Here is a 19,050-nt window from a genome sequence, read left to right as displayed (position 1 = left end):
TGGTTGAACGGATGTTCGGCCTCCTGAAGATGAGGTTCAGGTGCCTGGACAGGTCGGGAGGAGCCCTCCAGTACAACCCAAAGAAGGTGGCTAAGATCGTTGTAGCCTGTAGCGTCCTGCATAATATTGCACAGCGGGCTGGGATGCTGCAGGGCGTCCGGCCGGACAGAAACCTCCTCAGAGATGAGGAGGATGATCCTGTTCTAGAGGGGCCATTCCGGGACGAGGGGCTCAATGTCAGAGCAGACATCATCAACCGCAACTTTAGACGGTAAAGAATAGAAGTTAGACTGGAGTATTATCAATAGATGTGAACTCTAGGGAAATGACAAGTAGAGAATTGTGAAAACATGTTAGGATTGTTCATCCAATGCTAAAAATGTGTTTCATTTATTAATATAGGTGATGCTCTGGGCATTGGGTCCTGTATCGAGTCTTTGCCACCTGGTTTTTAAAGAGGACATCAGCTGGTAAGTATAAATGTCTTGACTGTTGCTGGCATGAATTGAACACAAATACATCATATGGCATACATTTTATAAACTAGTATTTAGTTTACACATTACTTAAAATGTAAATATTCTGAAAGGGATCCTCTAGCATGACTATGGTTCAATGTCACACATTAGAGGTTTGTTCTGCTCAATATGACTCATCTTCACACTTGATAGAACATAACACAAGATGCTACACACGCTTAGTAAGCTAGTGACAGAAATTTCTTATGAAATGGGGGGTGGGAGAGGGCTACAGAAATGATTCACACACTTGTAGTAATTTTGAATAAACTCTTTATGCCATTAGGGAGCTGACTTAATCTAAAGACTGAAAGGGAAGAATTAGAAGCCTGACAGTGAAGATTAATAAATGTGAAAAAAACCAGTGCGCCAAATACCTGTGTATAAATAAAAGTGAAAAAACCAACATATAATGCAATGATATAGAATACCCCTATATATATATAAATACAGGAGTGGAGACTGCAAATTATATACAATGTGAAAAAAGTCCCAATCAAACCAATCTAGTAGATGATGGAAATATGATATTGGACAGTTCGTCTAGTCCATAATACAGATTCTGATATCTGGAACGGATGGCAGGCTGCTTCTTCGAAATTCTTGTCGGTGTCCCAAGATGTTATATTCTGCAGATGTAAAAGATAAAAAAAAGAAGGCGCCACCATAGTGCACAATCAGATGATTAAAACACGCCAGATATACAAGTAAGACCGTACTTACAAGCTGTATGACACTTGAGAAGTGTCACAAATGCCTTCTGGACTGTTAGGAGTCGTCCAGCTAACTCACACTGGTGGATATCGGAGTAGCTCTGGAGTGTGGGAGCGGCGATAGCAAACAGCATGCAGTATCCAGCCACAGGCTTTTCACAGAGCCGGATCGTCTAATACTTGTCCACTGTTAATAGTAGATACACTAGTAATGATAGATACACTAGTAGATACAATGTATCAAATGGATCAAAATGAATAAAAGATGATTCGTGGCAAAAGTCTTGTAAAAGCAAACAGACTTTATTTGGAGTATAGCAGCACAACGTTTCTCGGTCTCTCCTGACCGTTTCCTCAGGTGCAATATACATAATAATTAAAACCACGAACTTTTATTGCCGAGTTTTCGGCGTCTTCTAAAATGAACAGCGCATGCGTGGAGGTGTGACCACTACTAGAGCTACCATTGGTTGTCATTGTCCAATGCTAGAAGGGATAATGTTCAAACCTCTATAGGATATAGACAGCGTGAGTAGAACACTGCCACTAGTGTCAGACATACAAAATCAAACCGTGCAGGGTTATAATATCCGAGCATATTAATGGATCGTATATAATGTATATATATATCCAGTAAGTATGTGTCTATATATAAAGTATAAATACGATATATGAAAATAAATAGTATATATATATATTTCCAATGGGAAGCTCTTAGTGGTGACACCAATCGCGCAAACTTAAAACCAAACATTAAGCAGATTAAGCTAGAGTATCTGTCAGTCTAGATACAAATAATATATTATTCACTTGATAAACAACATAAAACTGTGAACAGCAGCCTCATGTAAGAAGCCTGTGTTAGTGTTTCTAAAATATAGATAAAATTGAAAGTATACACGCAAATCTAACACAATCAGTTATGAAACTAAATAAATAAATAAGTGAGTGCAGATAAAACCTACTTATAAAACATATATACAAAAAAATAATATTATATATATAAAAAATGCATAGATACACATATGCAAGTGCACGTCTGTATCGCGTGTTAAATATCTAACTATACAAGCATATATGCACACATACACGTCTCATATCTCATGAGTATGGCTGAGACCACAACCCAAAAGGCATCACACATGAAATACGATATATCTGTCAAATGCCAGTCATATTATATCTGTATTTGTTGGCATTGGGTATAATAAATTTCCCATAAGGCAATAGTGGTGGAAGTTTCCATAAAGATTCCATCAATGTAATCAACATAATATATATTAAAATATATTAAAAAGGGATGAATATAATAATCAGAATATTGTAAAAAATTGTAAAAAATTCTTGGAAACAATTAGTTAAAAGCTGCCATATCAATATTGGCATTGAGACCACCAGGGGACAGACTTTTGAGTTTCCAAATCCAGAAGGTCTCCCTTTGTCTCAAATGTAAAAACCTGTTTCTGCCCCACTTGGGTAGGATCTGTTCTAATGGGAATATAGAAAAACAATCAGATGGTGTGGAGTGGCAAAGACTAGCATGTTTGGGGATACTATGGTTTTTGATTTTGTTTTCTATGTTTCTTTTGTGTTCCCCCCACCTCTTTTTTAGGGGCCTGGAGGTCCTCCCCACGTATTGGAGCCCACATACACACTCTAAGAGGTAGACAACAAAGGGAGAATCACACATAAAATGTGAATTGATGTTGAATTTTTCTTTTGTGTTAAATGAACTAAATTCAATTCTATTTGGATTTGTGAAAGCACATAGGCCACAATGTGCACGATTGCATTTATAAAAACCTGGTTTGCCTAGTAATGTGGAGTCCCTATTTTTAAGGATATAACCATTTGCTTTGTTTATGGGCTGATGTACTTTCATGACTACCTTGCTGGGTGCCAGCTTATTTTTTAAGGTGGGAGCTATTCTGAAAGTACATATTGGTTGCTTACTCAAAGTGTTGGTGAGAAATGGATCGTTCTCTAGGATATACCAATATTTTTCTAAAATGCCTTTGATCTTTTTGTGGTTATTATTAAATTGTGTTACAAATCTAACCCCAGTATTATTAGACTCACTGTGATTTTTTGGCTTATCTTCTTTGTCGGTCACATTGTTGGCCCCTGTGTATTTAAAGAAAAAATCTTCTCTACATTTCTTTCTGGCCTCAAGAAAGCTGGTCTCAATTAAACTACTAGGAATTTTTTTTTCCAAAAACCTTTCTTTTAAAAGGTTAGCCTGTATATCAAAAGTTTTCAAATCAGTGCAGTTTCTGCGCAACCTACAGAACTGATTGTATGGTATATTCTTTTTCCAGGGTAAGTGGTGGTTGCTTTTAAAATTAAGATAGCTATTAGCATCCACTGGTTTGAAAAAAGTTTTGGTGGAGATGTTGCCTAAATTATCCCATTCAAGTATTAAATCCAGAAAGTCTATACTTGTTTCATCCATTTTGGATGAAAAATGCAGACCCATATCATTATCATTTAATTTATCAACAAAATTTTGGGCTTCTATAGGGCTGCCTTCCCAAATAAACAGGAGGTCATCAATGAAACGGCCATAGAAGACCAGATTCGCCACCGAGTCGTGAGGACAGATACATCTATTTCTCCGACTCGGTGGCGAATCTGGTCTTCCTTAATCCTTAAAAATAGGGACTCCTATGTGCTTTCACAAATCCAAATAGAATTGAATTTAGTTCATTTACCACAAAAGAAAAATTCAACATCAATTCACATTTTACGTGTGATTCTCCCTTTGTTGTCTACCTCTTAGAGTGTGTATGTGGGCTCCAATACGTGGGGAGGACCTCCAGGCCCCTAAAGAGGTGGGGGGAACACAAAAGAAACATAGAAAACAAAATCAAAAACCATAGTATCCCCAAACATGCTAGTCTTTGCCACTCCACACCATCTGATTGTTTTTCTATATTCCCATTAGAACAGATCCTACCCAAGTGGGGCAGAAACAGGTTTTTACATTTGAGACAAAGGGAGACCTTCTGGATTTGGAAACTCAAAAGTCTGTCCCCTGGTGGTCTCAATGCCAATATTGATATGGCAGCTTTTAACTAATTGTTTCCAAGAATTTTTTACAATTTTTTACAATATTCTGATTATTATATTCATCCCTTTTTAATATATTTTAATATATATTATGTTGATTACATTGATGGAATCTTTATGGAAACTTCCACCACTATTGCCTTATGGAAAATTTATTATACCCAATGCCAACAAATACAGATATAACATGACTGGCATTTGACAGATATATCGTATTTCATGTGTGATGCCTTTTGGGTTGTGGTCTCAGCCATACTCATGAGATATGAGACGTGTATGTGTGCATATATGCTTGTATAGTTAGATATTTAACACGCGATACAGACGTGCACTTGCATATGTGTATCTATGCATTTTTTATTTATATAATATTATTTTTTTGTATATATGTTTTATAAGTAGGTTTTATCTGCACTCACTTATTTATTTATTTAGTTTCATAACTGATTGTGTTAGATTTGCGTGTATACTTTCAATTTTATCTATATTTTAGAAACATAAACATAGGCTTCTTACATGAGGCTGCTGTTTACAGTTTTATGTTGTTTATCCAGTGAATAATATATTATTTGTATCTAGACTGACAGATACTCTAGCTTAATCTGCTTAATGTTTGGTTTTAAGTTTGCGCGATTGGTGTCACCACTAAGAGCTTCCCATTGGAAATATATATATATACTATTTATTTTCATATATCGTATTTATACTTTATATATAGACACATACTTACTGGATATATATATACATTATATACGATCCATTAATATGCTCGGATATTATAACCCTGCACGGTTTGATTTTGTATGTCTGACACTAGTGGCAGTGTTCTACTCACGCTGTCTATATCCTATAGAGGTTTGAACATTATCCCTTCTAGCATTGGACAATGACAACCAATGGTAGCTCCAGTAGTGGTCACACCTCCACGCATGCGCTGTTCATTTTAGAAGACGCCGAAAACTCGGCAATAAAAGTTCGTGGTTTTAATTATTATGTATATTGCACCTGAGGAAACGGTCAGGAGAGACCGAGAAACGTTGTGCTGCTATACTCCAAATAAAGTCTGTTTGCTTTTACAAGACTTTTGCCACGAATCATCTTTTATTCATTTTGATCCATTTGATACATTGTATCTACTAGTGTATCTATCATTACTAGTGTATCTACTATTAACAGTGGACAAGTATTAGACGATCCGGCTCTGTGAAAAGCCTGTGGCTGGATACTGCATGCTGTTTGCTATCGCCGCTCCCACACTCCAGAGCTACTCCGATATCCACCAGTGTGAGTTAGCTGGACGACTCCTAACAGTCCAGAAGGCATTTGTGACACTTCTCAAGTGTCATACAGCTTGTAAGTACGGTCTTACTTGTATATCTGGCGTGTTTTAATCATCTGATTGTGCACTATGGTGGCGCCTTCTTTTTTTATCTTTTACATCTGACAGTGAAGATTGCCCAGACTGACAGTGGAAAAAGCCAAGATTGAAATTGAAGTATACCAATGGGATCATGTCTGGCATTATCTTTCAAATCTGCTGACCTTGAAAACCATACAAAGACATGTTCACATGGTAAGTGCCAACTATTTGATAGAATAAGGCTGTGGAGGCATCCTATTGGAGACACTTAGATGATTTTCTAATTTTTAGATGGTATTTCCCAGTCCTCTATTTAATGAACTGATGAATAAGACACCTATTGATGATCAACTGTTTACCCCTGAATTGACTTTTAAAGACCATGCATTATCCAGGTTGGTGTACCAATGCATGCTAGTGAAGACTGTTGAATATTAGTAGCTTACATACATTAATCATATTTAGTTCATAATTAGATATTTAGGGATCACAATCAGACACTTAGATGGTTTTACTTTTTTAGATGGTATTTCCCAGTCCTCTATTTAATGAAATGATGAATAAGACACCTATTGAAGATCAACTGTTTACCCCTGAATTGACTTTTAAAGACCATGCATTATCCAGGTTGGTGCATGCTAGTTAAGAATCACAGGAAGAATGTTGATTATTGTTAGCTTACATACATTAGTCATACTTATTTCATCATTAGATATTTAGGGATCACAATCAGAAAAAGGAATACATATTATAGTTGATATAGAGGTATTTGAATGGACATGAAATATTACATTTATGTTCAGCATACATATATTGTTGAAATGTGATATACATTATTATGTATAATTAGAAATTTGGATATTTAAATTTAATTTTTACTCCACAATATAATGGTGTATGTTTTAATTTTAGTTTAAAATCAATTTAATAAATATCTTTTAAAAATGTTGAACAAAGTTAGAGCATAGACACAAGATGATTGTAAATGTATTTTATGAATATTTGACAACGTGTGTATTAACTTTGTTCCAAATTTTTTTTTTAATTTCAGATTGGCATCTGATGACTTCCAGGAATTTTTTATTTTTTCATAAACCTTTTTTTTTATTAAATGTTAATAATAAAATTTTTATTATTAAATACATTCTTTTGAACAGATTATAATAAATATCCATATAATCTGTCAATAAAAAAAAGTTTGACTCCCATGACTGGTAGTTGGCTATTTGACAAGCACATGCATAAGATCAAATAATGCATTAATTTTAGAAAATCTACTGATTCAGAGAATATTACATAAAACTATCTTTCTCCAACATAGGTGTGTCCGGTCCACGGCGTCATCCTTACTTGTGGGATATTCTCCTCCCCAACAGGAAATGGCAAAGAGCCCAGCAAAGCTGGTCACATGATCCCTCCTAGGCTCCGCCTACCCCAGTCATTCTCTTTGCCGTTGTACAGGCAACATCTCCACGGAGATGGCTTAGAGTTTTTTAGTGTTTAACTGTAGTTTTTATTATTCAATCAAGAGTTTGTTATTTTGAAATAGTGCTGGTATGTACTATTTACTCAGAAACAGAAAAGAGATGAAGATTTCTGTTTGTATGAGGAAAATGATTTTAGCAACCGTAACTAAAATCCATGGCTGTTCCACACAGGACTGTTGAGAGCAATTAACTTCAGTTGGGGGAACAGTATGCAGTCTCTTGCTGCTTGAGGTATGACACATTCTAACAAGACGATGTAATGCTGGAAGCTGTCATTTTCCCTATGGGATCCGGTAAGCCATGTTTATTACGATCGTAAATAAGGGCTTCACAAGGGCTTATTAAGACTGTAGACTTTTTTTGGGCTAAATCGATTCATTATTAACACATATTTAGCCTTGAGGAATCATTTTATCTGGATATTTTGATATAATAATATCGGCAGGCACTGTATTAGACACCTTATACCTTAGGGGCTTTCCCAAAGCATAAGCAGAGCCTCATTTTCGCGCCGGTGTGGCGCACTTGTTTTTGAGAGGCATGGCATGCAGTCGCATGTGAGAGGAGCTCTGACACTTAGAAAAGACTTTCTGAAGGCGTCATTTGGTATCGTATTCCCCTTTGGGCTTGGTTGGGTCTCAGCAAAGCAGATACCAGGGACTGTAAAGGGGTTAAAGTTTAAAACGGCTCCGGTTCCGTTATTTTAAGGGTTAAAGCTTCCAAATTTGGTGTGCAATACTTTTAAGGCTTTAAGACACTGTGGTGAAAATTTGGTGAATTTTGCACAATTCCTTCATGTTTTTTCACAATTGCAGTAATAAAGTGTGTTCAGTTTAAAATTTAAAGTGACAGTAACGGTTTTATTTTAAAACGTTTTTTGTACTTTGTTATCAAGTTTATGCCTGTTTAACATGTCTGAACTACCAGATAGACTGTGTTCTGAATGTGGGGAAGCCAGAATTCCTATTCATTTAAATAAATGTGATTTATGTGATAATGACAATGATGCCCAAGATGATTCCTCAAGTGAGGGGAGTAAGCATGGTACTGCATCATTCCCTCCTTCGTCTACACGAGTCTTGCCCACTCAGGAGGCCCCTAGTACATCTAGCGCGCCAATACTCCTTACTATGCAACAATTAACGGCTGTAATGGATAATTCTGTCAAAAACATTTTAGCCCAAATGAACACTTGTCAGCGTAAGCGCGGCTGCTCTGTTTTAGATACTGAAGAGCATGGCAACGCTGATACTAATATCTCTGAAGGGCCCCTAACCCAGTCTGATGGGGCCAGGGAAGTTTTGTCTGAGGGAGAAATTACTGATTCAGGGAACATTTCTCAACAGGCTGAACCTGATGTGATTGCATTTAAATTTAAGTTGGAACATCTCCGCATTCTGCTTAAGGAGGTATTATCCACTCTGGATGATTGTGACAAGTTGGTCATCCCAGAGAAACTATGTAAAATGGACAAGTTCCTAGAGGTGCCGGGGCTCCCAGAAGCTTTTCCTATACCCAAGCGGGTGGCGGACATTGTTAATAAAGAATGGGAAAGGCCCGGTATTCCTTTCGTCCCTCCCCCCATATTTAAAAAATTGTTTCCTTTGGTCGACCCTAGAAAGGACTTATGGCAGACAGTCCCCAAGGTCGAGGGGGCGGTTTCCACTTTAAACAAACGCACCACTATACCCATAGAGGATAGTTGTGCTTTCAAAGATCCTATGGATAAAAAATTAGAAGGTTTGCTTAAAAAGATGTTTGTTCAGCAGGGTTACCTTCTACAACCAATTGCATGCATTGTCCCTGTCGCTACAGCCGCATGTTTCTGGTTCGATGAGCTGATAAAGGCGGTCGATAGTGATTCTCCTCCTTATGAGGAGATTATGGACAGAATCAATGCTCTCAAATTGGCTAATTCTTTCACCCTAGACGCCACTTTGCAATTGGCTAGGTTAGCGGCTAAGAATTCTGGGTTTGCTATTGTGGCGCGCAGAGCGCTTTGGTTGAAATCTTGGTCGGCTGATGCGTCTTCCAAGAACAAGCTACTTAACATTCCTTTCAAGGGGAAAACGCTGTTTGGCCCTGACTTGAAAGAGATTATCTCTGATATCACTGGGGGTAAGGGCCACGCCCTTCCTCAGGATCGGCCTTTCAAGGCAAAAAATAAACCTACTTTTCGTCCCTTTCGTAGAAACGGACCAGCCCGAGGTGCTACGTCCTCTAAGCAAGAGGGTAATACTTCTCAAGCCAAGCCAGCTTGGAGACCAATGCAAGGCTGGAACAAGGGAAAGCAGGCCAAGAAACCTGCCACTGCTACCAAGACTGCATGAAAAGTTGGCCCCCGATCCGGGACCGGATCTGGTGGGGGGCAGACTCTCTCTCTTCGCTCAGGCTTGGGCAAGAGATGTTCTGGATCCTTGGGCGCTAGAAATAGTCTCCCAAGGTTATCTTCTGGAATTCAAGGGACTTCCCCCAAGGGGGAGGTTCCACAGGTCTCAGTTGTCTTCAGACCACATAAAAAGACAGGCATTCTTACATTGTGTAGAAGACCTGTTAAAAATGGGAGTGATTCATCCTGTTCCATTAAGAGAACAAGGGATGGGGTTCTACTCCAATCTGTTCATAGTTCCCAAAAAAGAGGGAACGTTCAGACCAATCTTAGATCTCAAGATCTTAAACAAGTTTCTCAAGGTTCCATCGTTCAAGATGGAAACCATTCGAACTATTCTTCCTTCCATCCAGGAAGGTCAATTCATGACCACGGTGGATTTAAAGGATGCGTATCTACATATTCCTATCCACAAGGAACATCCTCGGTTCCTAAGGTTCGCATTCCTGGACAAACATTACCAGTTCGTGGCGCTTCCTTTCGGATTAGCCACTGCTCCAAGGATTTTCACAAAGGTACTAGGGTCCCTTCTAGCTGTGCTAAGACCAAGGGGCATTGCTGTAGTACCTTACTTGGACGACATTCTGATTCAAGCGTCGTCCCTTCCTCAAGCAAAGGCTCACACGGACATTGTCCTGGCCTTTCTCAGATCTCACGGATGGAAAGTGAACGTGGAAAAGAGTTCTCTATCCCCGTCAACAAGGGTTCCCTTCTTGGGAACAATAATAGACTCCTTAGAAATGAGGATTTTTCTGACAGAGGCCAGAAAAACAAAGCTTCTAGACTCTTGTCGGATACTTCATTCCGTTCCTCTTCCTTCCATAGCTCAGTGCATGGAAGTGATCGGGTTGATGGTAGCGGCAATGGACATAGTTCCTTTTGCGCGCATTCATCTAAGACCATTACAACTGTGCATGCTCAGTCAGTGGAATGGGGATTATACAGACTTGTCTCCGAAGATACAAGTAAATCAGAGGACCAGAGACTCACTCCGTTGGTGGCTGTCCCTGGACAACCTGTCACAAGGGATGACATTCCGCAGACCAGAGTGGGTCATTGTCACGACCGACGCCAGTCTGATGGGCTGGGGCGCGGTCTGGGGAGCCCTGAAAGCTCAGGGTCTTTGGTCTCGGGAAGAATCTCTTCTACCGATAAATATTCTGGAACTGAGAGCGATATTCAATACTCTCAAGGCTTGGCCTCAGCTAGCGAGGGCCAAGTTCATACGGTTTCAATCAGACAACATGACAACTGTTGCGTACATCAACCATCAGGGGGGAACAAGGAGTTCTCTAGCGATGGAAGAAGTGACCAAAATCGTTCTATGGGCGGAGTCTCACTCCTGCCACCTGTCCGCTATCCACATCCCAGGAGTGGAAAATTGGGAAGCGGATTTTCTGAGTCGTCAGACATTGCATCCGGGGGAGTGGGAACTCCATCCGGAAATCTTTGCCCAAGTCACTCAGCTGTGGGGCATTCCAGACATGGATCTGATGGCCTCTCGTCAGAACTTCAAAGTTCCTTGCTACGGGTCCAGATCCAGGGATCCCAAGGCGGCTCTAGTGGATGCACTAGTAGCACCTTGGACCTTCAAACTAGCTTATGTGTTCCCGCCGTTTCCTCTCATCCCCAGGCTGGTAGCCAGGATCAATCAGGAGAGGGCGTCGGTGATCTTGATAGCTCCTGCGTGGCCACGCAGGACTTGGTATGCAGATCTGGTGAATATGTCATCGGCTCCACCTTGGAAGCTACCTTTGAGACGAGACCTTCTTGTTCAGGGTCCGTTCGAACATCCGAACCTGGTTTCACTCCAGCTGACTGCTTGGAGATTGAACGCTTGATCTTATCGAAGCGAGGGTTCTCAGATTCTGTTATCGATACTCTTGTTCAGGCCAGAAAGCCTGTAACTAGAAAAATTTACCACAAAATTTGGAAAAAATATATCTGTCGGTGTGAATCTAAAGGATTCCCTTGGGACAAGGTTAAGATTCCTAAGATTCTATCCTTCCTTCAAGAAGGATTGGAAAAAGGATTATCTGCAAGTTCCCTGAAGGGACAGATTTCTGCCTTGTCTGTGTTACTTCACAAAAAGCTGGCAGCTGTGCCAGATGTTCAAGCCTTTGTTCAGGCTCTGGTTAGAATTAAGCCTGTTTACAAACCTTTGACTCCTCCTTGGAGTCTCAATTTAGTTCTTTCAGTTCTTCAGGGGGTTCCGTTTGAACCCTTACATTCCGTTGATATTAAGTTATTATCTTGGAAAGTTTTGTTTTTAGTTGCAATCTCTTCTGCTAGAAGAGTTTCAGAATTATTTGCTCTGCAGTGTTCTCCTCCTTATCTGGTGTTCCATGCAGATAAGGTGGTTTTACGTACTAAGCCTGGTTTTCTTCCAAAAGTTGTTTCTAACAAAAACATTAACCAGGAGATTATCGTACCTTCTCTGTGTCCGAAACCAGTTTCAAAGAAGGAACGTTTGTTGCACAATTTGGATGTTGTTCGCGCTCTAAAATTCTATTTAGATGCTACAAAGGATTTTAGACAAACATCTTCCTTGTTTGTTGTTTATTCTGGTAAAAGGAGAGGTCAAAAAGCAACTTCTACCTCTCTCTCTTTTTGGATTAAAAGCATCATCAGATTGGCTTACGAGACTGCCGGACGGCAGCCTCCCGAAAGAATCACAGCTCATTCCACTAGGGCTGTGGCTTCCACATGGGCCTTTAAGAACGAGGCTTCTGTTGATCAGATATGTAGGGCAGCGACTTGGTCTTCACTGCACACTTTTACCAAATTTTACAAGTTTGATACTTTTGCTTCTTCTGAGGCTATTTTTGGGAGAAAGGTTTTGCAAGCCGTGGTGCCTTCCATTTAGGTGACCTGATTTGCTCCCTCCCTTCATCCGTGTCCTAAAGCTTTGGTATTGGTTCCCACAAGTAAGGATGACGCCGTGGACCGGACACACCTATGTTGGAGAAAACAGAATTTATGTTTACCTGATAAATTACTTTCTCCAACGGTGTGTCCGGTCCACGGCCCGCCCTGGTTTTTTTAATCAGGTCTGATAATTTATTTTCTTTAACTACAGTCACCACGGTATCATATGGTTTCTCCTATGCAAATATTCCTCCTTAACGTCGGTCGAATGACTGGGGTAGGCGGAGCCTAGGAGGGATCATGTGACCAGCTTTGCTGGGCTCTTTGCCATTTCCTGTTGGGGAGGAGAATATCCCACAAGTAAGGATGACGCCGTGGACCGGACACACCGTTGGAGAAAGTAATTTATCAGGTAAACATAAATTCTGTTTTTTTAACATTAATTGGGGAGTGAGATCCATCGATGCTTTTCTTTGGAAATTATTAGATGTTAAAATAATTTCGGATATGTAGTCAAAATTTGTCAAAAATTATTTGTTTTCACTTTTAAGAAGGGGAAGTGGTTAACTTACATTAAAGTGACAGTGTTGTTGAATGTTAAAATTAATTTTATAAGATCTTGTATCTTCCTTAGGTATCTCAAAACATTATTTTCGAAATTATTTTAATTGTTACTTTTAAAAATGGTAGGTCATTTAACTTGATATTTTTCACAAGCTAGTTATTGGATGCCAGGTTAATCGATGTAATTTTCTAGTGGAGTCATTTAACTATAGTTATTAATATTATGTAGTTTAGAAAATATTACCTCTTGGGTTAGACATCACATATCTATATATAATTTTAATTCCCCTTTAGTTTATTTTGTCAATGTTAAATCAACATTCCAAATGTTTTGGTCCTTAAAGGGACATTCACAAAGTATATTGTCTATAGATTTTTTTAAAAATCATAAAATAATTTAAACATATTTAGAAAGTAATATAGAATTACATTCAGTCTTTAAATATACTTAGAAAAAAATACATCAATGCACATATCTTAGTCAATTACATAAGGCATCTATGTGCAACCAACAATCAGCATCAAAATAGACTATGTAGATATGTATTTAATACAAGAATATATATAATTACAATCTATTGATTGAATAACAAAACATATTAAGTTGTTCAAATATTATAATGTTATACAAAATGCATACATAACATATAGCTTAATGTCCCTCTAAGCTGAAGGCTCCAAAAAACCTCCTTTACAAAATATATTTCAGTCAGTGTGTAAAACAATCCAGAAGTTAATCTAAATTTGCTTTACTCATATGTTATACTAATTTATCAAAAGGAATGGGCCTAGGTTTCTGATATTTTAAGCATTATTGTGAAATGTTTCCTTAAAGGGACATGAAATCAAAATATACTTAAAGGGAGACAGTTTAAAAATTAATGATTTATACATTATGAATGAGTATTCTATTTTAAGCAACTTTAAAAATTGCCTCGTATTATGAATGCTCCCTGTGATGTTGCTATCATTACTTTAAAAAAAAGGCATTAAATAGATAATTTATTTGCTTCAGTACTCTGGACAGAACTTTGTTTTTTTGGTTGGATTAATTTATCCAACAATCATCAAGGACAACCCCGGTTTTTTGGAAACAATTGTCCGTAATCTAAAATATCATTATTGATTTGCAAAGAAAGATAACAAGATAACTGTTAACATTAGCGAATCGGATTAAATTATAAAGTTGCTTAACATTTCATGCTCAATCTGAATCACCAACGCTAAATTTGTTTGGACAGTGTCCCTTTAAGAAATTTAAATAGTGTATTTACTTCTCTTCCTATCTTGACATACTTTGCTTGAAAAGCATATCGAGATAGGCTCAGTAGATGAAGATTGGTGGATGCACAGAGATGCCTTATGTGATTGTCTCAACCATGTGCATTTAAATTTCTTCTGTTGAGGATATATAAATACTAAGAAAAATTGATTTACATTTTAAAGTCTAAACAATCTGCTATCTCTACAGATCATTTGATACAATTGTTTGTTTGTAATGTCTATTTAAAACTAAAGACGCCATTGCAAAATAACATATATGAGCACTTCCGACAAATACAAGCTCGAGGTTTATTTGCTAATAACAAACAAACCTGTAGTTTAACATTTATAAACAGATTATCCAAGTTACTGACCTTATAACCTGAATTTGATCATTAAGAAATATTGCGTGGGAAACGCATCTTGAAACACCAGATTAGCATCTTTAAACATTAGTGTAATGTCACGCAATAGCACACAATCAATGTGCATTATGAAATACATTTAATAGAGCAATGTCAATACTTCACAATAAGTCCAAAAATTTATTTTATGAACAATAAAGACATACAATATTAAATGTGTATTTGTATTAAAGAAAAAGACCGTTATTAAACCGAGAAATGTCTCCAACATTTAATAATGTGACAATATTAGATTTTAAAGAGAATTTAATCATTAATATTTAACGGATCACGGATATTAAATCTGCGTCACACATATCCGCATGACAGGCCCATGAGTTACTAATAATTCTACATGAAAAATAAAGTAACAGCACCACCATGAGGTATGTGTAAGGAAGTTAATAAGATATGAAACATTAATGAACGGCCAATCCGAGTTCATCACACAAACACAACTTGAGTCAGGATGGTCTCACAGACATTCTAACAATATTTCAAACTTCTATCCAATCAGATGTACAGATAACTTGTCCCATGGTGCATCTCATGTTTACTTCACCATATAAAAGTCCATTACACGTTGCCATCTTTGTCAGTTCTCTAATGCCTGCAGGCGTACTAGATATATTTTTATATATATTTCTTTCATGTAATTAGCAAGAGTCCATGAGCTAGTGACGTATGGGATATACATTCCTACCAGGAGGGGCAAAGTTTCCCAAACCTCAAAATGCCTATAAATACACCCCTCACCACACCCACAATTCAGTTTTACAAACTTTGCCTCCTATGGAGGTGGTGAAGTAAGTTTGTGCTAGATTCTACGTTGATATGCGCTCCGCAGCAAGTTGGAGCCCGGTTTTACTCTCAGCGTGCAGTGAATGTCAGAGGGATGTGAGGAGAGTATTGCCTATTTGAATGCAGTGATCTCCTTCTACGGGGTCTATTTCATAGGTTCTCTGTTATCGGTCGTAGAGATTCATCTCTTACCTCCCTTTTCAGATCGACGATATACTCTTATTTATATACCATTACCTCTGCTGATTCTCGTTTCAGTACTGGTTTGGCTTTCTACAAACATGTAGATGAGTGTCCTGGGGTAAGTAAATCTTATTTTCTGTGACACTCTAAGCTATGGTTGGGCACTTTGTTTATAAAGTTCTAAATATATGTATTCAAACATTTATTTGCCTTGACTCAGAATGTTCAACATTCCTTATTTTCAGACAGTCAGTTTCATATTTGGGATAATGCATTTGAATCAAACATTTTTTCTTACCTTAAAAATTTGACTCTTTTTTCCCTGTGGGCTGTTAGGCTCGCGGGGGCTGAAAATGCTTCATTTTATTGCGTCATTCTTGGCGCGGACTTTTTTGGCGCAAAAAATCTTTTCCGTTTCCGGCGTCATACGTGTCGCCGGAAGTTGCGTCATTTTTTTACGTTCTTTTGCGACAAAAATGTCGGCGTTCCGGATGTGGCGTCATTTTTGGCGCCAAAAGCATTTAGGCGCCAAATAATGTGGGCGTCTTATTTGGCGCTAAAAAATATGGGCGTCGCTTTTGTCTCCACATTATTTAAGTCTCATTTTTCATTGCTTCTGGTTGCTAGAAGCTTGTTCTATGGCATTTTTTCCCATTCCTGAAACTGTCATTTAAGGAATCTGATCAATTTTGCTTTATATGTTGTTTTTTCTCTTACATATTGCAAGATGTCTCACGTTGCATCTGAGTCAGAAGATACTTCAGGAAAATCGCTGTCTAGTGCTGGAACTACCAAAGCTAAGTGTATCTGCTGTAAACTTTTGGTAGCTATTCCTCCGGCTGTTGTTTGTATTAATTGTCATGACAAACTTGTTAATGCAGATAATATTTCCTTCAGTAATGTACCATTGCCTGTTGCAGTTCCTTCAACATCTAAGGTGCAGAATGTTCCTGATAACATAAGAGATTTTGTTTCTGAATCCATCAAGAAGGCTATGTCTGTTATTTCTCCTTCTAGAAAACATAAAAAATCTTTTAAAACTTCTCTCCCTACAGATGAATTTTTAAATGAACATCATCATTCTGATTCTGATGACTCTTCTGGTTCAGAGGATTCTGTCTCAGAGATTGATGCTGATAAATCTTCATATTTATTTAAAATGGAATTTATTCGTTCTTTACTTAAAGAAGTACTAATTGCTTTAGAAATAGAGGATTCTGGTCCTCTTGATACTAATTCTAAACGTTTAGATAAGGTATTTAAATCTCCTGTGGTTATTCCAGAGGTTTTTCCTGTTCCTAATGCTATTTCTGAAGTAATTTCTAAAGAATGGGATAAATTGGGTAATTCATTTACTCCTTCTAAACGTTTTAAGCAATTATATCCTGTGCCGTCTGACAGATTAGAATTTTGGGACAAAATCCCTAGAGTTGATGGGGCTATTTCTACCCTTGCTAAACGTACTACTATTCCTACGTCAGATGGTACTTCGTTTAAGGATCCTTTAGATAGGAAAATTGAATCCTTTCTAAGAAAAGCTTATCTGTGTTCAGGTAATCTTCTTAGACCTGCTATATCATTGGCTGATGTTGCTGCAGCTTCAACTTTTTGGTTGGAAACCTTAGCGCAACAAGTGGTGGACAGATCACCATCGTTTAATTCAGGGGGCTTCTTTTGTGCTTCCGACCTGGACTGTAATTTCAACAGATGCAAGTCTCACAGGTTGGGGAGCAGTGTGGGGATCTCTGATAGCACAAGGAGTTTGGGAATCTCAGGAGGTGAGATTACCGATCAATATTTTGGAACTCTGTGCAATTTTCAGAGCTCTTCAGTTTTGGCCTCTTCTGAAGAGAGAATCGTTCATTTGTTTTCAGACAGACAATGTCACAACTGTGGCATACATCAATCATCAAGGAGGGACTCACAGTCCTCTGGCTATGAAAGAAGTATCTCGAATTCTGGTTTGGGCGGAATCCAGCTCCTGTCTAATCTCTGCGGTTCATATCCCAGGTATAGACAATTGGGAAGCGGATTATCTCAGTCGCCAAACGTTGCATCCGGGCGAATGGTCTCTTCACCCAGAGGTATTTCTTCAGATTGTTCAAATGTGGGAACTTCCAGAAATAGATCTGATGGCGTCTCATCTAAACAAGAAACTTCCCAGGTATCTGTCCAGATCCCGGGATCCTCAGGCGGAGGCAGTGGATGCATTATCACTTCCTTGGAAGTATCATCCTGCCTATATCTTTCCGCCTCTAATTCTTCTTCCAAGAGTAATCTCCAAGATTCTGAAGGAATGCTCGTTTGTTCTGCTGGTAGCTCCGGCATGGCCTCACAGGTTTTGGTATGCGGATCTTGTCCGGATGGCCTCTTGCCAACCGTGGACTCTTCCGTTAAGACCAGACCTTCTGTCGCAAGGTCCTTTTTTCCATCAGGATCTGAAATCCTTAAATTTAAAGGTATGGAGATTGAACGCTTGATTCTTGGTCAAAGAGGTTTCTCTGACTCTGTGATTAATACTATGTTACAGGCGTGTAAATCTGTATCTAGAGAGATATATTATAGAGTCTGGAAGACCTATATTTCTTGGTGTCTTTCTCATCATTTTTCTTGGCATTCTTTTAGAATACCGAGAATTTTACAGTTTCTTCAGGATGGTTTAGATAAGGGTTTGTCCGCAAGTTCCTTGAAAGGTCAAATCTCTGCTCTTTCTGTTCTTTTTCACAGAAAGATTGCTATTCTTCCTGATATTCATTGTTTTGTACAAGCTTTGGTTCGTATAAAACCTGTCATTAAGTCAATTTCTCCTCCTTGGAGTTTGAATTTGGTTCTGGGGGCTCTTCAAGCTCCTCCGTTTGAACCTATGCATTCATTGGACATTAAATTACTTTCTTGGAAAGTTTTGTTCCTTTTGGCAATCTCTTCTGCCAGAAGAGTTTCTGAATTATCTGCTCTTTCTTGTGAGTCTCCTTTTCTGATTTTTCATCAGGATAAGGCGGTGTTGCGAACTTCTTTTGAATTTTTACCTAAAGTTGTGAATTCCAACAACATTAGTAGAGAAATTGTGGTTCCTTCATTATGTCCTAATCCTAAGAATTCTAAGGAGAAATCGTTGCATTCTTTGGATGTTGTTAGAGCTTTGAAATATTATGTTGAAGCTACTAAGTCTTTCCGAAAGACTTCTAGTTTATTTGTTATCTTTTCCGGTTCTAGAAAAGGCCAGAAAGCTTCTGCCATTTCTTTTGCATCTTGGTTGAAATCTTTAATTCATTTTGCCTATGTTGAGTCGGGTAAAACTCCGCCTCAGAGGATCACAGCTCATTCTACTAGGTCAGTTTCTACTTCCTGGGCGTTTAGGAATGAAGCTTCGATTGATCAGATTTGCAAAACAGCAACTTGGTCCTCTTTGCATACTTTTACTAAATTCTACC

At 38.3% G+C, this 19,050-nt stretch overlaps 1 long non-coding RNA gene across 1 annotated transcript; it reads left to right on the top strand.

Moving 5' to 3' along the window:
* The first annotated feature begins 5,839 nt into the window (after window positions 1-5,839).
* Window positions 5,840-6,195, top strand: LOC128644027 (uncharacterized). The gene is made up of 3 exons (XR_008399911.1): window positions 5,840-5,873; window positions 5,952-6,055; window positions 6,184-6,195. It is a non-coding gene; the product is annotated as an uncharacterized LOC128644027 (long non-coding RNA).
* Window positions 6,196-19,050: the final 12,855 nt, after the last annotated feature.

This window comes from Bombina bombina, unplaced genomic scaffold (genome assembly GCF_027579735.1).
Source record: "Bombina bombina isolate aBomBom1 unplaced genomic scaffold, aBomBom1.pri scaffold_789, whole genome shotgun sequence".
Taxonomy (NCBI): Eukaryota; Metazoa; Chordata; class Amphibia; order Anura; family Bombinatoridae; genus Bombina; species Bombina bombina.
Note: the sequence above shows the minus strand (reverse complement) of the source record. Positions and strands in the feature narration are given on the sequence as shown.